This window comes from Chiloscyllium punctatum, chromosome 37 (genome assembly GCF_047496795.1).
Source record: "Chiloscyllium punctatum isolate Juve2018m chromosome 37, sChiPun1.3, whole genome shotgun sequence".
Classification (NCBI taxonomy): Eukaryota; Metazoa; Chordata; class Chondrichthyes; order Orectolobiformes; family Hemiscylliidae; genus Chiloscyllium; species Chiloscyllium punctatum.
In genome coordinates, this window is record NC_092775.1 from 47,814,094 (window position 1) to 47,835,988 (window position 21,895).

At 37.7% G+C, this 21,895-nt stretch overlaps 1 protein-coding gene across 7 annotated transcripts in view; it reads left to right on the forward strand.

Annotated features, from left to right (window-relative positions):
• The first annotated feature begins 5 nt into the window (after window positions 1-5).
• The window catches only part of dnmt3bb.1 (DNA (cytosine-5-)-methyltransferase 3 beta, duplicate b.1), a 284,701-nt gene continuing 262,811 nt past the window's right edge, over window positions 6-21,895 (forward strand). For 4 of the 7 annotated variants that reach the window (XM_072556783.1, XM_072556785.1, XM_072556789.1 and 1 more), the window contains exon 1: window positions 6-122. The gene's annotated coding sequence lies outside the window, so the exon portion shown is untranslated. Of the gene's footprint in view, window positions 123-352; window positions 473-21,895 lie in introns of those variants that run through there. The other 3 variants (XM_072556788.1, XM_072556787.1, XM_072556784.1) reach the window with 3 other exon arrangements.

A 21,895-nucleotide genomic window follows, 5' to 3' on the forward strand; every position in this document is an offset into this window, starting at 1 on the left:
TTCCCTGCAGCTGTATCGACAGTGCGTCTGGGGAGGGGGGTGGGGGTGTGGGAGCTGGCAGAATCTGCATCGCATACACACAAACCCGCAAGGCACAATCTGAAGCATCCGACACACACCGAGTAAGTTTAAATACAACTAAATCTTTGCATTAGTTTTGTGTGTATTGCACTTTCATTTCTGCTGACTTGGCTTTTTAATGCCAGGGCTGATTTGTTTTCTTTTCTTCCTTTTACGAATTTTCCCTTCGTTTGGGTTGTGCCTTATTAAAATGCAACAAAAAATCCCGCTTTTGTACAATCCCGATGGTTTCAGTGGCGAGTGACACTTTGTTGCAACGCTTCATTCTGTAGTTTTTGACACTTCAGTTTGCCAGCAGTCTTTCCTTTGTTACAAACCCATTTCCGTGCGTGCTGCTTCAGTTAGTTTTATTGTATCGCGGAGAAAGGTTACTATAAAACGGTCATTGCAGGTATGTGTTAAAATGTATTAAAAAAAACCAAGTTGACTTTGCAGTTAAGATTGTTATTTTATTTTATCTGCAATTGATTTCTTTATCTGGTGAATACCATACAGAAGCTAAAACGCTGCTTGCTTCGATTGTTTAATTCACTCCTGAGCTTTGTTTTCATTTTGGAATCTATACCGGCTAACTCATGAGTTTACCTTTTTTGCTTTTACAATATATATCTTTACAGTATTTTGCGTTTAGGGATGTTGTAACATTCAAGCATGGATTAGTCAAAAGCTCAGTTAGGTGGCAGTAGCATATTGTGTTATAAATAATAATAGCTCCAGTAGGAGGGTCTCGAAGGAAGTCAGATGACTTAATTATAATATATTAAATATATTTCGTGTTAAAAGCTGAGATTTGAATCAAGGTGATCGTGGAGGTCGTGGATTGTAAAATTTCATTTGAGTTGCAAAGCATTTGCTACTTTAAAATAATCTTTGCTCAGCTTGCATACGTCCGTCACCGGCACGAAATGACGTCTTGGAGACCTTACCAGATCAATGAATGCAACATGAAGTTTAACTTGCGTTCCGCCATCAACTTTTAAAACGTTCGTCTCTACAGCAGTCGATGGTCAATGCTGCACTTGCGATCGCTGGCATGTTAAAAATTCATTGTATAAAACTGACAAACTTTCCTTTAACATCTGTATACGCGTTTAACCCTTTTCATTGAAACTATATATGTAAGAAAACTTCCTTGATATAATCCATTGTTCCGACGAAAATGTATCTTCAGGAGTGGGTTGCAAGTAGGCAATTGGAACTTTTCACAAAACAGAATTCTTCATGAGTAGAACAATATGAAAACCCAGAGTCACTATAAAACATACAAAATTCTTGTGTTGGACTAAATAATTGTGATTTTATAAATGGGGTGTTGATTATTGTGAGATTGATGCAAACAGATGTATCATAATGATAATTGTTTGAACACGTTTGTTTCATACATAATAACTATAAAATTTAAAGTTTGGATCCTTGGAAAATTAACTTATTGTACAAGTATTCACTACAGACAATTTGTTTTAGCCTGAAACAGTTAGGTATAACATTATCAATCTCGTTTACTTTGTATCCACTCCAAACAATTATACAAAATAATCTTGTAATGTTCTAGAAACAAATGTATGGATTTTAAAGCTGTTGAACTATTTATGTAGTTCATTGTCTATATTCTGTAAGATATTCATAGTTAACCTTAATTTTGATTTTTATTGTACATGCCAACCATAGTGCCTGGTTGATTCTGTTTTCCAAGTTTCTGACTTTTTTTCTCCTCTTTTTAAATATGGTATTTTTTAAAACCGTAGGTAGGTATTAATTATCTTCTACTGACTGTAAGAGAAACAATCTGTTATGCACCTGCAATACGTTAATAGTTCAAAAATAATGTATTTTCTTTTATCTTGATAGGTCTTTTTTCCAGAAAGAAACACCTTCAGCTATATTTGATTTGTTTAGGGATCATTATTAATGTTTATAGTATTACATTGACATTAAAATTCTAAAATAGTGCAACATGAGAGAAACCAGATAAACTACACAAACAGTGTAAAATATTAAACAGGACTAATTCATTTTGCAGTATTATTTTAATCCTATCTCAGTACTTTGAGGATCTAAATCAAGTTTAGAGTTGAGATGCTAATAAGTTTAATGCCCAAATACATAGAGTGAAAGTAATGTAAAACAATAAATTAATATTACTTCATAGCATTAGTGAAGGAGAAAGTACATGCTGCAGTGAAGACTAGTTATTCAAGAAAATAAGCAATTCAGAGTTGATGTAGTTTGAAATCAAAACTAAAATATTTTTAAATAATTGGGAACTACAGACTCTTGTTGTCTGAAGTTGAACAGAAAAGGAAGAGGAGATGAGTAGGAATTAGTTATTGTTCCAGAATGTTTAATTACCCAGTAATTGAGTAATTCCTTCCTCACAAAAGACACATTTTAGAAAGAGGAGAGTTGAGTTGGCTGAGGTAAGGTGTAAAGTCAGAATAGAATTCCAGACAATAAGTCAACAATTGGAGTATTTTATGTAAAAGGAGATTATAAAGTTATGAAATAAATACATTCTTTTCAAAACAAACCGCTTTACTAATGACATTCTGAAACTTGGAGTAAAGAAGTTAGAAATTAAAATTGAAATGGCTACTTGGAATTTAAAGATTTGATTAAAAGTAACAGAAAATGCAAGAAAAGAAGGATACAGTTTTTATTTGAAACCACATGGAAAACAAGAAATATTAGAAGGAAAATCTGAGATGAGTTTAAAAGAAAACAGTAATATATCAACAAAATAGTTTTTTTACATTAGTTGAACCGTTGAAAAGAAAAATGAGCTGCAAAGAATAAATAGGTATTATGACACAACAAGTGACAACATTTGACAAAACAGATGAAGTGGAGGTGCCAGGGTTGAATGGGGATGGACAAAACTTAAAGTCACACAACACCAGGTTACAGTCCAACAAGTTTATTTGAAATCGCAAGCTTTCGGAGCATAGCCCCTAGCCAGGTGAAGTGACAGAGAAGAGCACACAGACGCAGAATTTATAGGCAGAAAGATAAAGGGAAAAGAGATCATAAGATCATACAACTGGTTTGAGCGGAGTATTGAATAATACGTCTGTGCAGGTGATCAAAAGTGTCAGACTGTGTAAGTGCCAATAGCTGAATAACAAGCAAAGGGATTAAAGGAGGTAGAGATAATTACAAAAAATTAAAAATAAGGTGGTGCTGGAGACAGACCAAATGGCTGGATTAACATGATAGGAATTAGAGTTTTATGCCGAGGGTCTAACTCGTAATATGTAATCTTAAACTGTACAAACCAGTTAGGGTAGAAAGATCATGACAATTTATTAGGGTGATGGTGTCAAAACAGGGCAGTAAGGAAGATAAAGAACAGTGTTGTGGCATCACATGAACTCAAGATCACAGTTGAGGCCATCTCCATGGATATGGAACTTGGCTATCAGTTTCATTGATTCTGCATTATGTACTTCAAAATCTGCCTTGGAGGATGCTTACCCGAAGATCAGGTGCTGAATGTCCTGGACTGCTGAAATGTTAACCGATTAGGAGGGAACACTTGCCCTGCGATTGTTGCACAGTGTCCATTCATCCGTTGTCATGGCGTCTACATAGTGTCTCCAGTATACTATGCCTTGGGCCATCCTTGCCTGCTGGGTATGAGATAGACAACATTTACCGCGTCACATGAATATATACTGTGTCTGTGCTCGGTGGTGTTCCCATGTATGATGGTAGTATCCATGTTGGTGATCTGACATATCTTGCAGAGGTTTCCATGGCAGAGTTAGTTTTTTGGAATTATCTCTTTGCCTCATTTAATCAAATTATAGGTCATCCCTTCACTTCTAATTCAACTGTTGACAGTACTCACACCATCTTACACTTGGGGTCACATGCAGAGACTTATTATCTGACACCACTCACACTGGTTGTATGATCTTTTGATCTCTGTGTTCATAAATTCTGTGTCTGTGTGCTCTTCTCTGTGACTTCACCTGACTCGGAGGCTGCTCTCCAAAAGCTTGTGATTTCAAATAAACCTGTTGGACTATAACCTGGTGTTGTGTGACCTCTGCCTTGGAGGTTTTATAAAAGAGAAGAATACTGGGGAGAGACAGATTAGTGAAAAGCAGGGTGAGTGATGGTTTGATAAATAAAAGGAAACTATTGGAGAAAAGTTATGGGTGCAGATTGCTGGAACCTACTGAACTACACTCACCGATCTTAAGGAAATGAGGGAAGAGATGTGAGAAGAACTTTTACTCTGTATCTAATAGTGAGCATGTACTGAACCTGGACTTGGCAATGAAATAGAATAGCTATTTGCAAAAAAAAGGGAACTAATCTGGATATTACATGCCACATAGTTCTTCAATGATGGTAGAGAGGAAAAAAAATAGCTGAAAATAATAAATAAATGGGTTGAATTAACTAAAATTTGATTTCAGAAAGGAAAATTCTGCCTGATAAATCAAATGAAGTTCTTTGAAGAGGTAGTGTGTGTATGAAAAGAGGCAATGAATGTAGGGCTCGTGGACTTTAGAAAGTCTCTTACACATTGGAGACTATTGGAAATAATTAAATGTCATGGTATTAAATGGAAGTTGGAAAATTAGATCATGATCTAGTTAGAAGGTGTAAGACCTGTCATAAATATTAAGGCGGTTCTCAGAATGGTTGGAAGTTGGCAATGGTTTCCACAGAGGTATGTTTGGGGACCACTTTGCTCACTGTCTCTTATGATTTGGAATTAAGACCAGGGAGGATGGTTCACAATTTTACACGCATCATAACAAAATAGATAATGAACTATTTTTGAGTTTGAAAGAAAGCTGAAGGGGGAATGTTACTAACATGGTGATATTAGCATACAAATAGCAAATGTAATGAGTGGAAGCAATGTTTTCATTCCTGCTTGTTGGTCTGTTTATCTCAGAATACCTCAATGTATCTCAAAAATTAATGGATGGATTTCAGCAAAGCTAGGTACACAGAGAATGTATGGCCCAAGAAAGAACTGTTCAGTTTTGATTGAGGATGTGGCTCCTGCTCCTAGAAGTTTTGTTTTAAAGATCTATTAACATTAGAAAACAGGGAAAATTGATTTTTTTTTGTTCTGTGTTGTGGATTTTTGTTTTAGTATGAAGTTGATCATTTTGGATTGCTGTAGCTATTGCACTGAAATTTGTTGCAGTTGTCAACTATGAGCAGTTTTCAAAGCAGGTTGTTTGATATGGATTGTTCTGAAACCTGCCTATTGATATCAAAGATGTTAATAATTTTTTTTCAATGTTGTATTTGTAGGACATCAACCAAACAGGGAAAGGCCTTGAAGAAGAGCTGAGTAATTCTAAAAATGTTGGGTTAGAACTGAACAGTGGAGATACACACTTTACTGATTGCCCTCTTGTTAAACTTTGAATGGTAGAAGAGCTGGTAACATGGATGAATAAAATTACTTGGGTTCAGATGCTCAAGACATTAAAAGTAAGACTTCATTAAAGCCATTAAATAAACTTCCCAGAGTAATGGCAAGAGATGTAGCTTACAACGCTCTAGATTAAATCATGAATCTGCATAAAATATTGGTATTTAATGGTAGTAAAGTCTTGTGGATGTTTTGGACTCCACAATGTAGTAAGGATCCTAATGCAATTGTTATGGGTGAGGCCAGACACCTTCAAAAAAGTAGCCCAGACCCTAACTTTGCTAGTTGTTTTAAGCAGGTGTTAAGTGGATATTCTAGGGGAGACGCAGCTGGTCAAACCACTTAGTTTTAAACAAAACAGAATTTGTTTACAAGATTACCAAATGAAACACAAACAAAAGAGAACAGAATTCGGAATAACTTAACCTATCCGAAAACCCAATAGATTATCCCAACTTAATGGTACTGTTCCAAATTTTTACTACAATCCCCATCTTTTGTAAAAAAAGATAAAATCAAACACAGGATCTTGTTGGAGAGAAGTCAGAGTGAGGGAGGGTCAGCATGGACCTGCTTCTCTTGGGTCTAGCAGCTTCACAACTGGCTGCTAAAATCCAAACCAAACCAACCCAGAGAAAAACTGAGCTGAGAGAACTGACCATAATGTGGAGGAGCCAGTGTTGACTGGTGTGGACAAAGTTAAAAATCACGCAACATCAGGTTACAGTCCAAAAGATTTATTTGGAAGTTACCACTTGATGAAGGAGCAGTGCTTCAAAAGCTAGTGCTTCCAAATAAACTGTTGGACTATAATGTGGTGTTGTTGGAGAACTGGCCACTCCCCTTTCATTGTACAAGTGTATTTTTTAAAACTTGAAATCATTCTTAAGTAGATTAACCCCAGTCATTTCAGAGTTTGTGTCTTTACCATCTCCTGAAACAAAACCAAGGATAACCTAATCTTGTTAAGGAGCAGCATCATCACACATTGGATGAGGATAGTGCAGATTAATTAAAATTTTGTCTGTTCTGAAGAAATACAATAATAAAGAAAAACTTGAAAGATTGAAATGGATCTTATTAGAAAATAAGATTATAGGTAACTTGATAAAAATACAGTGTACATGTTTTGAGAGGACCGGACAAAGAAAATAGAAACAACTGTTTCCCTAGGTTTAGGGTCAATGAAGCTACATTACTTATTTTTAATCTTACAATAATGCCAGACAGAAAATGGGAAGAAGCTTTCGACTTTTAAAACCCTCTCAGTGAAAACAATCTTAGTTACATGATTGGAGAGAAGATGGAAACAAAGCTATCATAGATCTGTTACTTGTGTATATCAAAACTGCTTCACCAAACAGACTGTTTCCTTACTGTAATTATTATCTAATGTTGATTATTGAAAACATCATAGACAATGATTATTTAAGAGGTGACCATATATTTCAAAGAACATTAATCAAAATAATCACAATTTTAAAAATTTCTTTTGTCCATTTCAGAATTGAAGACATTTATTTTAATGTGCTCTTCCACAAAATCCTTCTGTAAGTGTTCAGTTCTTGGTTCACAATTTTATACAAGTTAAACGTCCTTTCCACACAAAATGTTAATAAGATTAGAAATTATTTCACTTCTATTGCCCAATCCCAATCTTGAACAGAATCAAGACAATAAATCACTTTTGTTTTCTTCCATTACACATGTTATTTGTTCTGTTGGACAGCAAGCTGATAATTTGGCACGGAGATTTGTTTTCTCATTAAGTTTCTGACCAGGACCATGCTGTTTAGAAAGATGATGGCAGAATCTTTTGGCGGTGACAGGATCTTTGCTGTAAGGAGAGCTGGTGAGAGCCCATGTTGACTCTCAACTAGAAGGCTCACTGCATCTTGCTTCACTGATGCACCTTACGAGCCTGTTGAGGTGCCAAGCCAGTCAGAGAACAGTGGTGCCACCAAGGAGGCTGCTATAATGACATCCACCCAAACGCTATAATAGTGGCTAGCTCCCAGGCCAGGGATGCACAATGCTGGGAGGAAGTTGAATGTTGGGCTGCAAAGGGTGGGGAGGGAGCAAGGTGATTGACAGAAGATGCAGGAAGAACCAAATTCCCTACAATTCCCCAAGCCCCACGAATCCACACACTAACCTGAATGAGTTTGTTTGTCCTACTCCCCACACGATGAGCCCACCACCTATCACTGGGTTAATACCATTGACTTTAAGATAAGACCTGTATATGAGTATTAGTTGGGCATTTATGCATCTCAGTTGTTGGGAGGGTAGGAAAATTGTCCATAGGCCTTCTTGCCAAAGAATTGGTTGAGGTGAAGGCGGGAGGTGGCAGGTTTTCATCAGCTACACTCTTGCCTGATTAAGTCCTCCAAATATAAACAAGGTTATGCTCTAGGTTCTGCCTAGTAACCCTCAAGGGGTATAAATAGTTATTACTGGTCTGTTGTTTCTACAGAGGAGCAGCTTATCTGATGTTTAGAATTGGATGACCTGCTCTATCTGCTTGATTGTAAGAGCAATGAGATCATAGATCAAAAAAGTACCTGTACAAAGAAATAAGCAAAAATTGTGATCTGTTAAAAAATATCTACACTTTAGAAAATGCAGCACAAAGAAAGAAGTATAAAACTGTAAATGCTGAAGTTCTACTGGAGAAACAGGCAATGTACATCACAGAGTGAAGGAACCCTAACCTGAAAGTTAATCTTTCTTTCTCTGCACTGATAGACCTAATGTGGTCCCTAGGTTTATATTTCAAAGATAAATTTAGTTTGAGTCATTTTGTGATTCCTTACTGTCTACGAAATGGTTATACCCTTTCAAAATTCCCAATTTAGCTTATCTTTATTGTTACTATTGCAATAAAATATTTGAGTTGTCTGACATATTTCAATCTGTAGCATTTGTAGTTCCTCAAGTGCTGCAATAACTATTCTTGATCTTCCATATTAAAAAAAAATTCAATTAATTGCTTTAACAGCAGAAACTTTAATAGAAACTTTCTTTAATCCGTAAGATATGCAACATTACAACAAAATACTGCCATTTGGAAAAATTCACAGTATCATTTCAATAAACGTATCAAAGCCCTTTTTTAAATCTATATAGAAATCATTTGGACTTTGTTAATTAGGGGACAAATGATGTTAAATGCTGTAGTGAGACTGATTCATCATCATTATGTAGAGCTTTTTTTATTTCAGAGGAGTATTCTATTTATTTTCAATCAAAACATTTGTTCTTGTAGCCACAAGGAAGGGCACCCTTTAAAGCAGATGGTCACATTTGGTTACACTAAAAATGTTGACAAGTCTGCTGCAGATAGGGTTTAGCTGTTATTATCAGTAATTTATTTATTCATAGTAAAATAAGTCCACTGGGCTTTTACAATTAATGCAATTTCTTTTATGTGCCTCATGACTTAACTTAAAAGCTGACATGACTTCATTCAAAACTCAATTTCATTGCAGATTGTGAAATACTTCTGAGAGCTGTATACTTGCCAAAGTCAGAAATCTCTTGTAGCAAATTTTTGAAGGAAATCAACAAATTAACTTGTGGTTTTCAAATGTAACTAGTAACATTTTGTCATTCAAAGTGAGTAGAATATGACAATTTGTGAGCAGCACACTTTTTACACCTGCAAAACATACTACTACAATATGTGTCTTGAGAACTTTTTTTTGTTCTTGATAGAAAGTGAATGACACTTCAGTTTATTTGGGGCACTGACCCTGCTGCTCAAGAAGAATGCTTTGTCTTGGTTGGATGTGAAAGAATTCTGACATATGTTTGCAATATAATGAAGTTTGACAAATTTAGAAGGAAGTAACTAGGTTATTTTTTAACTATGGGATGAAAGTTAAGGATGTGGTTGGAAAATGGTGTTAGGTCTTGCAAATTTTGTGAGGAAGTTTTGTGATCATAGTTTGTCTTGTTTCATACATATACACATATCTATCAATACTCATTCTATTTTTGACAAACAACAGGAGGGAGGGATGGAGAGGGTTGGCACAAGGAAAATAGAAGAGGGACTGGGTTGGCCTGTGCAATGTAGAATTAGGGACAGGGTGGTATGTAAGGTGGAATGGGAGATTGGAATAAGGTGGCATATGATGGTTTGGATGAGGATGATGTGAGAAGGGAAAGGAATAGGATAGATATATTCGAGGGATCACATGAAAGGATGGAATGGTGTGAGATGGGAATTTAGAGGTTCTGTTGTCACTTTTCAAGTGTTTTGTGGCTAATTTGCCACATGAAAAATCATTTTCTGAACACTGAAGTTATTTCCACTGAAATCTGTGGTCAATGCTGTAGTTGATACATAAGGCATTTGAAGACCATTCATATCAAGTTACTGATCCTCTTGTGACACTGCATTCCAGGCCTTTGGGAGTTGACCTTCCATTACCTTTAAAGTGTACGTCTGAAGAGTGCTGTGCAATCATAGAAAATTGCTCTAGCTTTCTCTTCTCTGCCAAGACTTCAGTGCAGTGTCTGAAAACCTTAGAATCCATTCTCTTCTATATTGTACCATTCTTCATCATTTCCCAGGCTGATTCACTTCCTGTGTAACCCACACTACTTGCTTTAGTCACAATGCTCCTCCCCACTAAGTGGTATCATAGCAGTACTGTCTACATGAAGCAATAGTTCAAATAAGCAGGCAGCACAAAATTAGGGTTCAACTTGCATTATATGTGGCTCCCATTCTGCACATTTTTGACAACCATTTAAAGTTAGCATGTGAGTTGCATAATGTAATCCCTTAAGGAGAATAAATGTGTACTGATTGATTGATTGATTTGTTAATGCTGTCTTTACTCTGTTCTCATTTATTCAAGTTGTCTGACAGATCTTATTAAATTCATATCTGTACTGAACTTTGAAAAGACTGAAGATTATGGCAAAAGTTCTAATATTTCTTGCTGATGCAGTTACTTAACAAAGTTAAGTTTTCTTTTCCTTTATCATATAAAAAGAGAAAGTCTAACCTAATATTATGTTGACTTTCAATGAGATTAGAATTGCTGGATTCCACACCATCAATATTCTGGAGTTACCGTATATACTTGTGTAAAAATCAATCCCATGTAAAAGTTGACCCCTTTTTTGGCCAAAAAATCTTGTATTTTTCATATATCTTGTGTAAAAGATGACCCTACAAATTGCATTATAAACCTCTTACAAAGGAAACTGCACATTTCCATTAACACACATAAACAAAATCACATTCATTCATTCATTCATACCGATAATTCTGTTTGTTTACTAAATTGCATCTTGATTCATTCGTTCATTCATAACTCTACTTAGTTCACTTGGTTTACTACAACACGTTTTGATTCATTCATTCATTCAGGCTGGTACTAAATCTATCAGTACTTATTGTACTTTGTTCACTATATATCCAAAAGTTAATATTGTTAAAAAGTTAATCGTTTTAATTGTGCCATTATATCTGAATAAACATCAGATATATTAGCTACATATATCTTTAATTCTTTGATACATTTGTTAATGTTGCTGAGATTCATTACATGTGCAAGTAAATGGGAGGGAAAGAGAAGGATTTGGCCTGAAAGTTGGCCTGAAATTTAATAAATGTTTCATTTAAAGTGTGCCATCATACCAGGCCATGACAGTGTTATTTTCATACTGGTAAGTATAAAGAAAATTTCCTACTAGTAATTCATTCTTGTTTTTCTTGCTTTTATCAGGTAATTACCTTTCCTGGAATTCATTGTGTTTTTCTTCTTTACCTGGGATGAGTTGAGCAATCAAATTTACTTCTGCTAACAATATAATATTTTGAACTGCAGCATGAATTTGAACCCCTCAAAACTAGTACACGTGTAATAGTGGACCCTGTAAATTGAACCTTTAAAAATAGTCTAAAAATTTGACTTTTACATGAGTATATATGGTACATTAACTAGAATTGTAACTGGACAAGGTAGATAAATACAAGGGCAGGTCAGATGCAAAGTATTCTGCAGTATGTAAGTCAACTCCTGCTCCTCCTAACATTTTTTCTCATTAACAAGATCAAAGTCAAATTTAAGCTCGCTGGAATATTCTATTCTTGCCAGCCAACTACAACTGCAGTAATAATCATGACATCCCATTCACTACCTCAAATATTTGCTCCCATCACCATCGGGCATCAAGTGTATACCATTGACAACATGCTGTCTAGCCATTTGCTAAGGCTTCTGCAATATAACCTTCCATATATGAGCACTCTGCCACCTAGAAGAACAAGGGACCTGGCAATACTGGCACTTTTTGCACATTTCCCTCCAAGATACATGCCACCATGGTGTGGAAATATGTTGCCATTCATTTGTTATTACTTGATCAAAATTTTGTGTTATAACTGCATTGTGCCTGTGCCAATAATGCATGGACAACAGTGATTCAAGAAAGTGGCTTACCACAATCTTTGCAATGAGTCTTAGGAAATAAATGCTGATAGGAAATACCCACATCCCATGAGTTAATTTCAAAAGCAATGATTTTATAACACAAAGTGCTGGAGGAACTCATCAGGTCTGACTACATTTGTAGAAAGAAGCTGAGTTAATGTTTTGAGTCCAGTGACCCTTCATTACCCTGACAGCAGTAGGCAGTATTTAGCAGGTGGTTTCCTTTCCAATATTTGACCTGATATCATGAATCAATGTTGAAACCTTCCAGGACACACATTCCGGAAGCTACAGATTAAAAACTTTACAGGGATAGATTCGCCATTGTTGAGTGGCTCATCTGATCAGATTCCTTTCTTTTGACTTTCTAATGGTTCTACACAAATGAGTGGTCCATTAAGCCTTTTCAGGGTAAACCACATTGTTGTGGCTCTGCAGTTATATGTATGCCAGACCAGATAAGGACAACAAATTTCCTTCCCTAAAGGACATTAGTGACCCAGATATATTTTTACAGCAATGGTTTCATAGTTGCCATTAAGCTAGTTCTTAAACTCCAGATTTTATTCATTGACTTCATGTTTCCACATCTGCCAAAGTGGGATTTGAACCTATATTGCCCAGAACATTAGCCTGGGCCTGTGAATTATTAATATTGTGATATTACCATTATGCCACTGCCTCATAAATAAACCCAATTCAAGAAAGAACAAATGAAACCAATGTGTTCAAGGTCAAATGCAACATTTTGTTTTAACATTTAAAATCTCCAATTTTAGCCTTCACCCAGGAGATATAACAGTGAAATTTAGAATTGTATGGAACATGATGCTGGTAGTTGTTACTACAAATAGAAGGAATGTGCAGGGCAGTACATTAGAGACAAGCTTCCATTCTAACTTTTTAATGTTGATTTTTTCCACAAACCTTTTTGTGAGAGGAGGATAACTTTACAAATATTTACAAATTTACAAATTTTAGATGTTGCTTAAATATACCTTTTTAATTCTTTCTAATGCACATAGCTCATTTCTGTTAGATGTTATGAGTAACCAATTTTACCCAACAATTATTATATTAAACGTCTTTTTTTTACTAAAATTCCACCAAAATATTTCTAACCCAGTGGATCTAATCTACCACCAAAACAAGTGACAAATTGTAAGCTTCCCTGAGAGCAGCCTATGCTTATGAGTGTGCTACAGGTTTTATTTCTTTTCGCCTTTCATTTTTTAAAATACTTTTAAATCTTGAGCTTTGACACAAAGTCACATGCATCAGTCTTTACAAATTACCTCTTCCCTGCACCCTGGCCCCAAAAGGTGTTTGTTCATAATTTGCACATTCAGGGCATGACTTGTAGTTGACAGTGTCGTGTTTTCCTCCTTCTATGTAAACAAAACTTTTTAATGTATGTCTTTTTACGTAGATATTGGCTAATGCAGTTATATAGGTTGCTCAGTCCATTAGCTAGAAGATATGCAGTTTGATTGAAAACATCCTTTGGTTCTAGTCCTGTATCAACAATAGAAAATTACAGTTTTAGAAACATTCCAGTTCAGGGAGCCTGCACATCTTTACATAGGCAGATTATGATACAGGTTTACACTCACAATACCTTTGTACTTCTCAGCTATACTGATGTTTAGAGCTAGCAAGTGGAGACCAGCTATTTTTCTTCAGAGGAAGTGAGAATAAATTGGAAGCGAGGGTTCAACCTGGGTCACACTTGAACTATGTAAAAAGGATGGTTTCATACCAATCTGAGTAAAAGCTTACAAGCAGATTATAAACTATTTTCAGCTAGAAATATCTTTAAACTGCAAAGCTGATCCATCCCTGACAAGAAACGTTGCAAGCTAATTACCACAAATGAAAATTATAAATTACACTTTAAAGGAATACATTTTCTAGTAGTATTCTGCTGCCCATGTCCTTATTTGCACCCATCCTATTTACCCATTACCTTTGTTTTTGTTGACCTGTATTGCCTTCAAATGAGGGAATTACTCAATTTGTTGTTTTAATTTTCATCTTTGCTATTAGATATTCCATGTCCTTCCAATCTGAGAACTCTCAAATCTCCATTTACTTCCAATCCTGACTTCATATACAACCCCAGTTTGAAACACAGGATCGATAGACATGTCTTTGGCTGCCAGGGCTTTAAGTTCTGTAATCCCTAAACCTCTCCACCCCATCTCCTGTTTTTTTCCAGATAAGATGCTCCTTAAAACTTGCCCCATTGATCATGTATATTGTCATCACCCTAATATCTGTTGATGTGGCTTTGTGTCAAATGTGATGTACCCTCCTGTAAAGTGCCTTGGTTTGTTTTGTTGTGAAAAGTGATACAAAATTTGTTACAATCAGTTGAGAAGAAGTGAACTGACTTTTCAGCTTCCTCAGTTGGTTACATTTAAGTTCCTTTCAGCACAAGTCCATACTTCTCTCCAATTAAATTTAATTAGTTTTACTGTAATAAATAAGCCAATCATAATGAGTATTAAGTTGAAAAAGGATATTGTCTAGTACAAGAGAAATTAGTATCTGCGGTGTGGAGTCCTGCAGGGATACTTGAGGCATAATGTTTTAATTTGAGACTACAGTGGATTAATTAGTTTTGTGGATGTTATCAGCAGTACCAAATGTTGCAGTTTTTAAAGTTTCAGGTTCTTTGATGGATCTTCGCAGTCAGTACTGTCAACTGCACATTTTTCTCACTGGGAGAAAGTGAGAGAACCTTCTCAGCCTGTATTCTGTATTCTTAATTCCAGGGCTCTGGACCAAGAGCTTGAAAATGGGATTAATGTAGTCAGATCTTTTGACTGGGTAGACACAATGGGCCAAATGGCCTCCTTTTGTGCTGTAAACATCTGAGTCTATAAAATGTGATGTCAGAGCCGTTTAACTACCTTTATTTTTCAAATTATAAAAGCAGAATCTTGGATTTCTAAAGGGGGGGGGTAGAATACTCCCTGCTACAATACCGGTGTATAGCCTTTAGTTTCACATGTATTTGTAACTTCAGTCCTTTCATTTTTAAACAGCGGGACTCCTGGAAGTTTCTAGTAGAAAGAACTTGTATTATAATTGAAAAGAAATTAGTTCTGTCGTCTTGCTGGTCAGTGCTCTCTCTACAGTCAGTACTCATAAACTGATGCTGCCAATTGTCCACTATTAGTCCTGCCATTCTACCACAGGATGAAATTGAAGAGTTGAAATTTCTCCAATTTTAAGCCATTTAAAATAGATTTTGCCTCTGTTAAAGTAACAAGTAGATTGGTTTCATAGTAAAATATTAAATGTTTTGTAAAATTTAATTTGAAGGTCATGATTAAATAAAGTGATAGGTTCATGATTTCATTGGTCTGTTGTTTTGTGGTTGATTTCTGGATCAAACTTGATTATTGTATAAGATTGACAGGTTCGTCCGTGTCACCATTATTGTAATATTTTAAGTGTAAAGTTTGGTTATTTGATCCTGATTCAAAGTAAAAAATCACAGAACACCAGGTTATAGTCCAACAGGTTGATTTGGAAGTGCTAGCTTTTGGAGTGCTGCTCCTTCATCAGGTGGTTGTGGAGGTTAAGATCATGCTCACAGAATTTAAAGCAAAAGGAGTCCAGTATCATGGAGATGTGATACAGTAAACCATCTTAGATTAAAACTTTCAGCTTTTATAATGAGATATGCTGGTTTCTGTTCTTTTGCTATGTAAATCCCAGAACTTTTTAAAAATTATGTTCTCAAGAAAGCTCAGCTTTTTAAACAATAGGTGTGAAGTCTATCTGTGTCCCAATGCTATGTCAGACTGACAAACCCTCTGTGTAGTTTTACAGTTTTACATGGATTCATGCAGATTTTGAGCAAAATAAAATATAATTCTGCAAAAACAAATTCACCCCATAAGCTCATGTGTGTGCATGTGGGAGTGACAAATTGAGTGTGTATGAGTGCATGTGATACAGTGTGTGTGCATACGTGTGTGTGTCTGAGTATGATGGGATATGTGTGAGAGGGTGCGTGTGTTGGTGTGGGTATGGGGGTTGTATGTGTGTGCATACGAGGAAGGGTCTGCTTGGGTGTGTGAGGGCAATGTATTGTGCAGTGGGGTCACCTGTAGTGTGACATGAACCCAAGGTCCTGGTTGAGGCTATTTCCATGGGTATCAAACTTTGCTATCAGCTTCTGCTCAGCCACTCTGTGTAGTTGTTTGTACTAAAGTCCGCCTTGGAGGATGGTCACCCGAAGTTCCAAGGCCAAATGTCCTGGACCACTGAAGTGTTCCCCAACTGAAAGGGAATGCTCCTGTCTGTTGATTGTTGTGCAGTGTCCATTCATCCATTGTTGTGGCGTCTGCTCAGTCTTGCCAATGTACCATGCCTCAGGGCATCCTTGTCTGCAGCGTAAGAGATAGACCATGTTGGCCGATTCACATGAGAACTTGCTGTGTAGATGGTGGAAAGTATCCCCACATGGAACGGTGTTACTAGTATCGATACTCTGACATGTCTTGCAGTGGCTGCTGTGGTGGGTTTGTATGGTGTTGTTGGCTTGAAGGCTGGGCAATTTGCTGCGAATCATGATCTGTTTAAAGTTTGGTAGTTTGGTAGTTGTCTAAAGGCGAGAAGCAGAGGCATGGGGAAGGTCTTGGAAAGGTGCTCATCCTCATTGATAATGTTTTGCAGGCTGCAAAGAACATGGCGTAGTCGTTCTGGCTCCTGGGAAGTACTGAACAGTGAAGGGTACCCTGTGGGTTGCAGCCACTGCCCATCTCCTGAGGAGATCATTACAGTTTCTTGCTGTGGCACGTCAAAACTAGTGGTTGATGAGTTGAGCATCAGAACCTGTTCTTATGAGGACATCCTTGAGCACTTTAAGGTGTCCGTCGTGTTCCTCCTCATCCAAACAGATCCTGTATATGCAGAAGAGTTGTTCATAGAGGATGGCTGTTTTAATATGTTTCCAGTGGAAGCTAGAGAAGTATAACATCATGAGGTTATCCTGGGTTTTGTGGTGCATTGTGGTGCTGAGGTGCCCATCCTTGATGGAGATGCATGTGTCCGACAATGAGACAGATACAAAAGAGTAGTCCATGGTAAGTCTGATGGAGGGATGAGACTTGTTGATATCACTGTGTAATTATTTTAGTGACTCCTCACCATGGGTCCAAAGGAAGAAAATATTGTCAATATATCTGGTGTAAAGTGTTGGTTGGAGGTCCTGTGCAGAAAAGAAGGCTTGTTCGAACTTCTGCATAAAGATGTTGGCTTATTGGGATGCAAATTTGGTCACCGTGGCTGTTCTGTGTCTGGATGAAGAGCTGCTTGTCAAAGGTGAAAATGTTGTGGTTGAGGATGAAGCAGATGAGTTATAGCATGGTGCTCGGAGATTGGCACTTGTAGGTGTTGAGTACTGAGGCTGTTGCCGCGATGCTGTCATTATAGGGGATGCTGGTGCAGAGTGCTGACATGTCCATTGTGACGAGGAATGTTCCTGTTTCGACTGGTCCATGGGTACTGAGTTTCTGTAAGAAATCTGCAGTGTCGCGACAGAAGTTGGGGGTCCTCTATACAATGGGTTTAAAGATGCCATTGACATAGTCAGAGAGGTTCTCACACAGGGTCCCATTGCCTGACATGATGTGACATCCTGGTGTGTTGGCTTCGTGTATCTTCGGAAAGCATTAGAGGTCACCCACACGAGAAGTATGTGGGATGAGGGCGCTTAGGGAACCCTGAAAGACTGGATCAAAAGTCCTGATCAATGTTTTTAGTTCACAGGTGTGCTGTTTGGTCGGATTGGCTGGTAGTTGCCTGTAGTGTTCCTGGTTGTTCAGTTGTTGATACACTTCCCTACAGTATTCTGTTCTATTCTGAATGACGATGGCTCCTCCTTTGACTGCTGGCTTGATGATGATGTTGCGATTGGTTTTGAGAGCATGGATGGCATTACGTTGTAATCAGGTGATGTTTTGCTCTACCTTGTGGGTGTGGCTGATGAATCTGGCATTCACATACTTCCTTACGGTTTGAGCATACAAGTCAAGCCCATTTTATGCACTGTCTTAGTTTTGATTATGCGCTGTCCACCTCAGTACACATGCACTTATGATATGAAAAACTGTTGCTTTTATATTTTGTTGATATCTAAATACAATGTTTGGCACCTTCTTTATATTCTTAACTCTGAATTCAAAGACCTTAACTTTCACATTCCCATCATCTGTACAACTGTTCGTGCCCTAGCTTTCTCATTGCTTCCCCAATATTAACATTCAATCAAAGTTGAGCTCTTGCATCCTGATTTGGTCTATCTTAAATTAATTGTGTTTGTGCTAGAAGTTCTTTCTCCATTCAATAATACAGAAGCCTCTAAAATTCCTATCGGACCTGAAGATGGCTGACTGGCAGCTTAGCTAAACTAAGGGTAAAATCCTAGGAAGAGGCAAGCCCAGTAGGAGAGGCATGGGATCATGTAGTGACATGGGGGAAAATCATTTGGGAGGTGTGGGGTGGCAAGGAGCTAGAAACTAGAAACAAATGCAAGGTGGAGAATTTCAGGAGTACAAAACTGTAAGGAAGCATCAGGATTGAACCCATTTTTAATTGGAGAAGAACATACCTACAGTAAAATGTAAAAGGAATTGAAAAAGAAAATGAGAAAATGCCGTAATACACAGGTTTCTGAACAATCACTCCTGAGGCCTCAGGATCCAGCACTGAAGGCAATTCCTGTATGTTTATGGTTCTCTTACTGGTTGATCTGTTTTGTTTGAATTGTACAAAAAGAACTGATCCTAGCGTTGCTGCTTCAGTGATAAATGAACTTTGATTCTGAATATCAAACTTCTTAGTATCCATAATTTAAAATTCATGTTCGTGAAATTGATGGGGAATAAATGTAAATGTTGAGCTTCTATTTTACACAATTCTGCAGCATGCAAAGCTCAGACATGCCTGTCAGTAGGGAAGAAGGAAGAAAGTGGATGAGGCACAAGTTGCAAAGTACAGCATATCAACCATCGGACCTTCTAATCATGAAACAATTTCTTCCTTCTTTAAGGTATCCTTTTTAAAGTAAATAGACCCAGAAGGCTCACTTTCAAGTACTGCATCAAAATAGGGTTGGTAGCCTTACCACTCCATTAACACTGGCACAGTGGCCAGATGCATTTTGAAAGGAGTTGACTATACAGTGTTCACAGTGGTTGTAGTATATCCCCTTTTTAATGTTGAAATCTGGGATTCTGTGATTTAAATTGAACTTCAAAGAACACAGATCTACTGTCTGTAAGTGGGCCTGTTAAAGGCAAGTTGTTTAGTTATTTTTGTGGGCTTTGGAGTATTCCTCAGTTTTCTCAAGACATTAATCAAGATCATTTCTATCGTGGGACCCTCAGTCTTTGTGATCACAGCATCTTGCCTACCTCCACCTGGTTGTTGCCTATTTTTTGAGGACTTAATCTAATACACACGACCACCAGTCTGACTTTTTCTATATTTATGACTATCATATTTTTCTGAAGCAGGTCCTTAAACCGATGAAAACAACTTTCATGGCTCATCTAATTGTGGTCTCAAAGCTGTTTTCCTATCTGCCTCTATACTCTTAGACTCCAATTGTCAAATGAAGAATTTATTTGACTCAGCATTAAAAAGTTTTGATTACTGTGCCTACCTGGTCTCTGATAAACAGAACTCCACAAACCCCTCTGAGAGAAACCATTTCTCCTTCTCCCAGTCTCCAAGTATAAGAGACCACTTTTTGAGTTTTTTGGAATATAAGTTGGAAAGTGGAAGTTGGACATTGATATACAGCTAAAAATATTCCAAGAGAGTACTTTTTTTTTCTGTAACTGAAGATCAAGTGTGATTACGTAGTATACACTTTTGCTATGTAAGTCCACGGGTGGAATGTTATAGATGTCAGAACCACATAAGCTGTGGTGAGATTTGTGGCAGAATTGTGCAAAAGGTGTGGCGCGGCCTTTTTCAATGTTGGAAGCAATTTACTGCATCTTTTATGAATTTCGAGCGGCAAGGTGTGAATTTGAGTAGGCAATGGTGAGTTGCCAATGAAGAGAAATCATTGCTTATTAAATACCAAAACTCACCTTATTAATATTCAACTGTTACCTTGCGAAACAAGATGAATAACCTTAGCACCGAAATATTCTTGACAAGGAAGTCAGTGGTGGACCTGGTCACTTTAGCTTGCTGCTAGCTATGAGTGGCCTCCATGTTGCTCAGCACCAAACAGCTTCTTATGCACGATCCATGGACATTAGCATGTTAGCATCTGACATTTGTCAACCCCTCAAAGTCCTCATGGCACCTGTCTGATCCACTTGCAGGGCACTTAGGAAGCACAGACCTGCATTGCAAGATGCACCAGCAATCAGCATTGCTGCTGTGAGGACATAGTGCACAGGAACAGGTGCCTAAATTTGACCAGGATGAATCCTAGAGCTGCTCACTTAGTTCCTACGTGCATACTTGCAACATCCTTGCATTGCCTTGCCTGTTAAACTCTGGCTGAAGCACCTACATGTTAAGGGTTATCAGGACTGTCAATTGATGTGCTGTTTTGCACAGACACGCACAACAGATTGTTTGTTTATCTCTATCTGGCAGTGGCAATGTCTTGCTGCACACTAGGACCTCAATATGACACTACAGCATATGCCAGCTGCATGCACAACCAACACACTGCATTTTCATTCAACCAAATGGATGTGTTGGAATGTATGTGGGGATGGTAGTCATCAGTCAGGTCAGATACATGGAAACATCCCCAGCTGCAAGTTGCCCTCCAAGCTGCTAACCATCCTGACGTGGAAATATATCGCTGTTCCTTCGCTATCACTGGGTCAAAATCCTGGAATTTGCTCCCTAATGGCATTGTGGGTCAACTCACAGCAGGTGGACTGCAATGGTTAAGAAGGCAGCTCATCACCACTTTCTCATGGGCAACTAGGGACAGGCAACAAATACTGGCCAGCCAGAGACACCCACATCCCACAAATATAAATGAAAAAATCATGAAATTGAAGAACAAGGATCTTGAATGAACAGATAGCGAAGATTGGTTGAATGCTCAAGAAACTGAGGATATCAATTTGAAGTGATTGTAAAAAATCTAAAGTCGACATAAGGGAAGATATTTTGACAAAAGGTAGGTAACCCTGGAATATGATGTGTAAGCAGATGGTGGAGGCAGGTTCAAAAGGGCAAGCATAGAAATATTTTGCACAGAAAAGTGGGGTAGTTGGACGAGCTAATTTGCTCTTGTAGAAGGGGGACATGGGCTTAACAGGCTGAATGGCTTGTTCTATCCTATTATTGTTCTGTTTATATGACCATTGGACTTGGGTGAGTTTTTTGATGATGCTATGCGATATATTTTTGATGATGCTATGGGATATATTTTTAGTACCACCTTCAATTTCTGTGAATTCCAAGTGCGTCCTTCATTCCATTTAAAATGGTACAGTTTAATTTCTTTTGCCTCCTTACTTTTTTCTGCCAAGGGGTGGCAGGGTGGCTCAGTGGTTAGCACTGCTGCCTCCAGGGTCCTGGACTCAATTCCAGCTTTGGGTGACTGACTGTGTGGAGCTTGCACATTCTCCCAGTGTCTGCGTGGGTTTCCTCCGGGTGCTCCGGTTTCCTCCCATAGTACAAAGGTGTGCAGGTCAGGTGAATTGGCCATGCTAAATTGCCCATAATGTTAGGTGTATTAGTCAGAGGGAAATGGGTCTGGGTGGGTTACTTTTTGGAGGGCCGGTGTGGAATGGTTGGGCTGAAGGGCGTGTTTCCACACTGTAGGGAATCTAATCTAATCTAAAAATGCAAAGCTTGGTTAGAGATTTAAAAAAAACTGCAGATGTTGGAATCCAAAATAGACAAGCAGGAGGGTCAAAGAACACAGCAAACCAGGGAGCATCAGGAG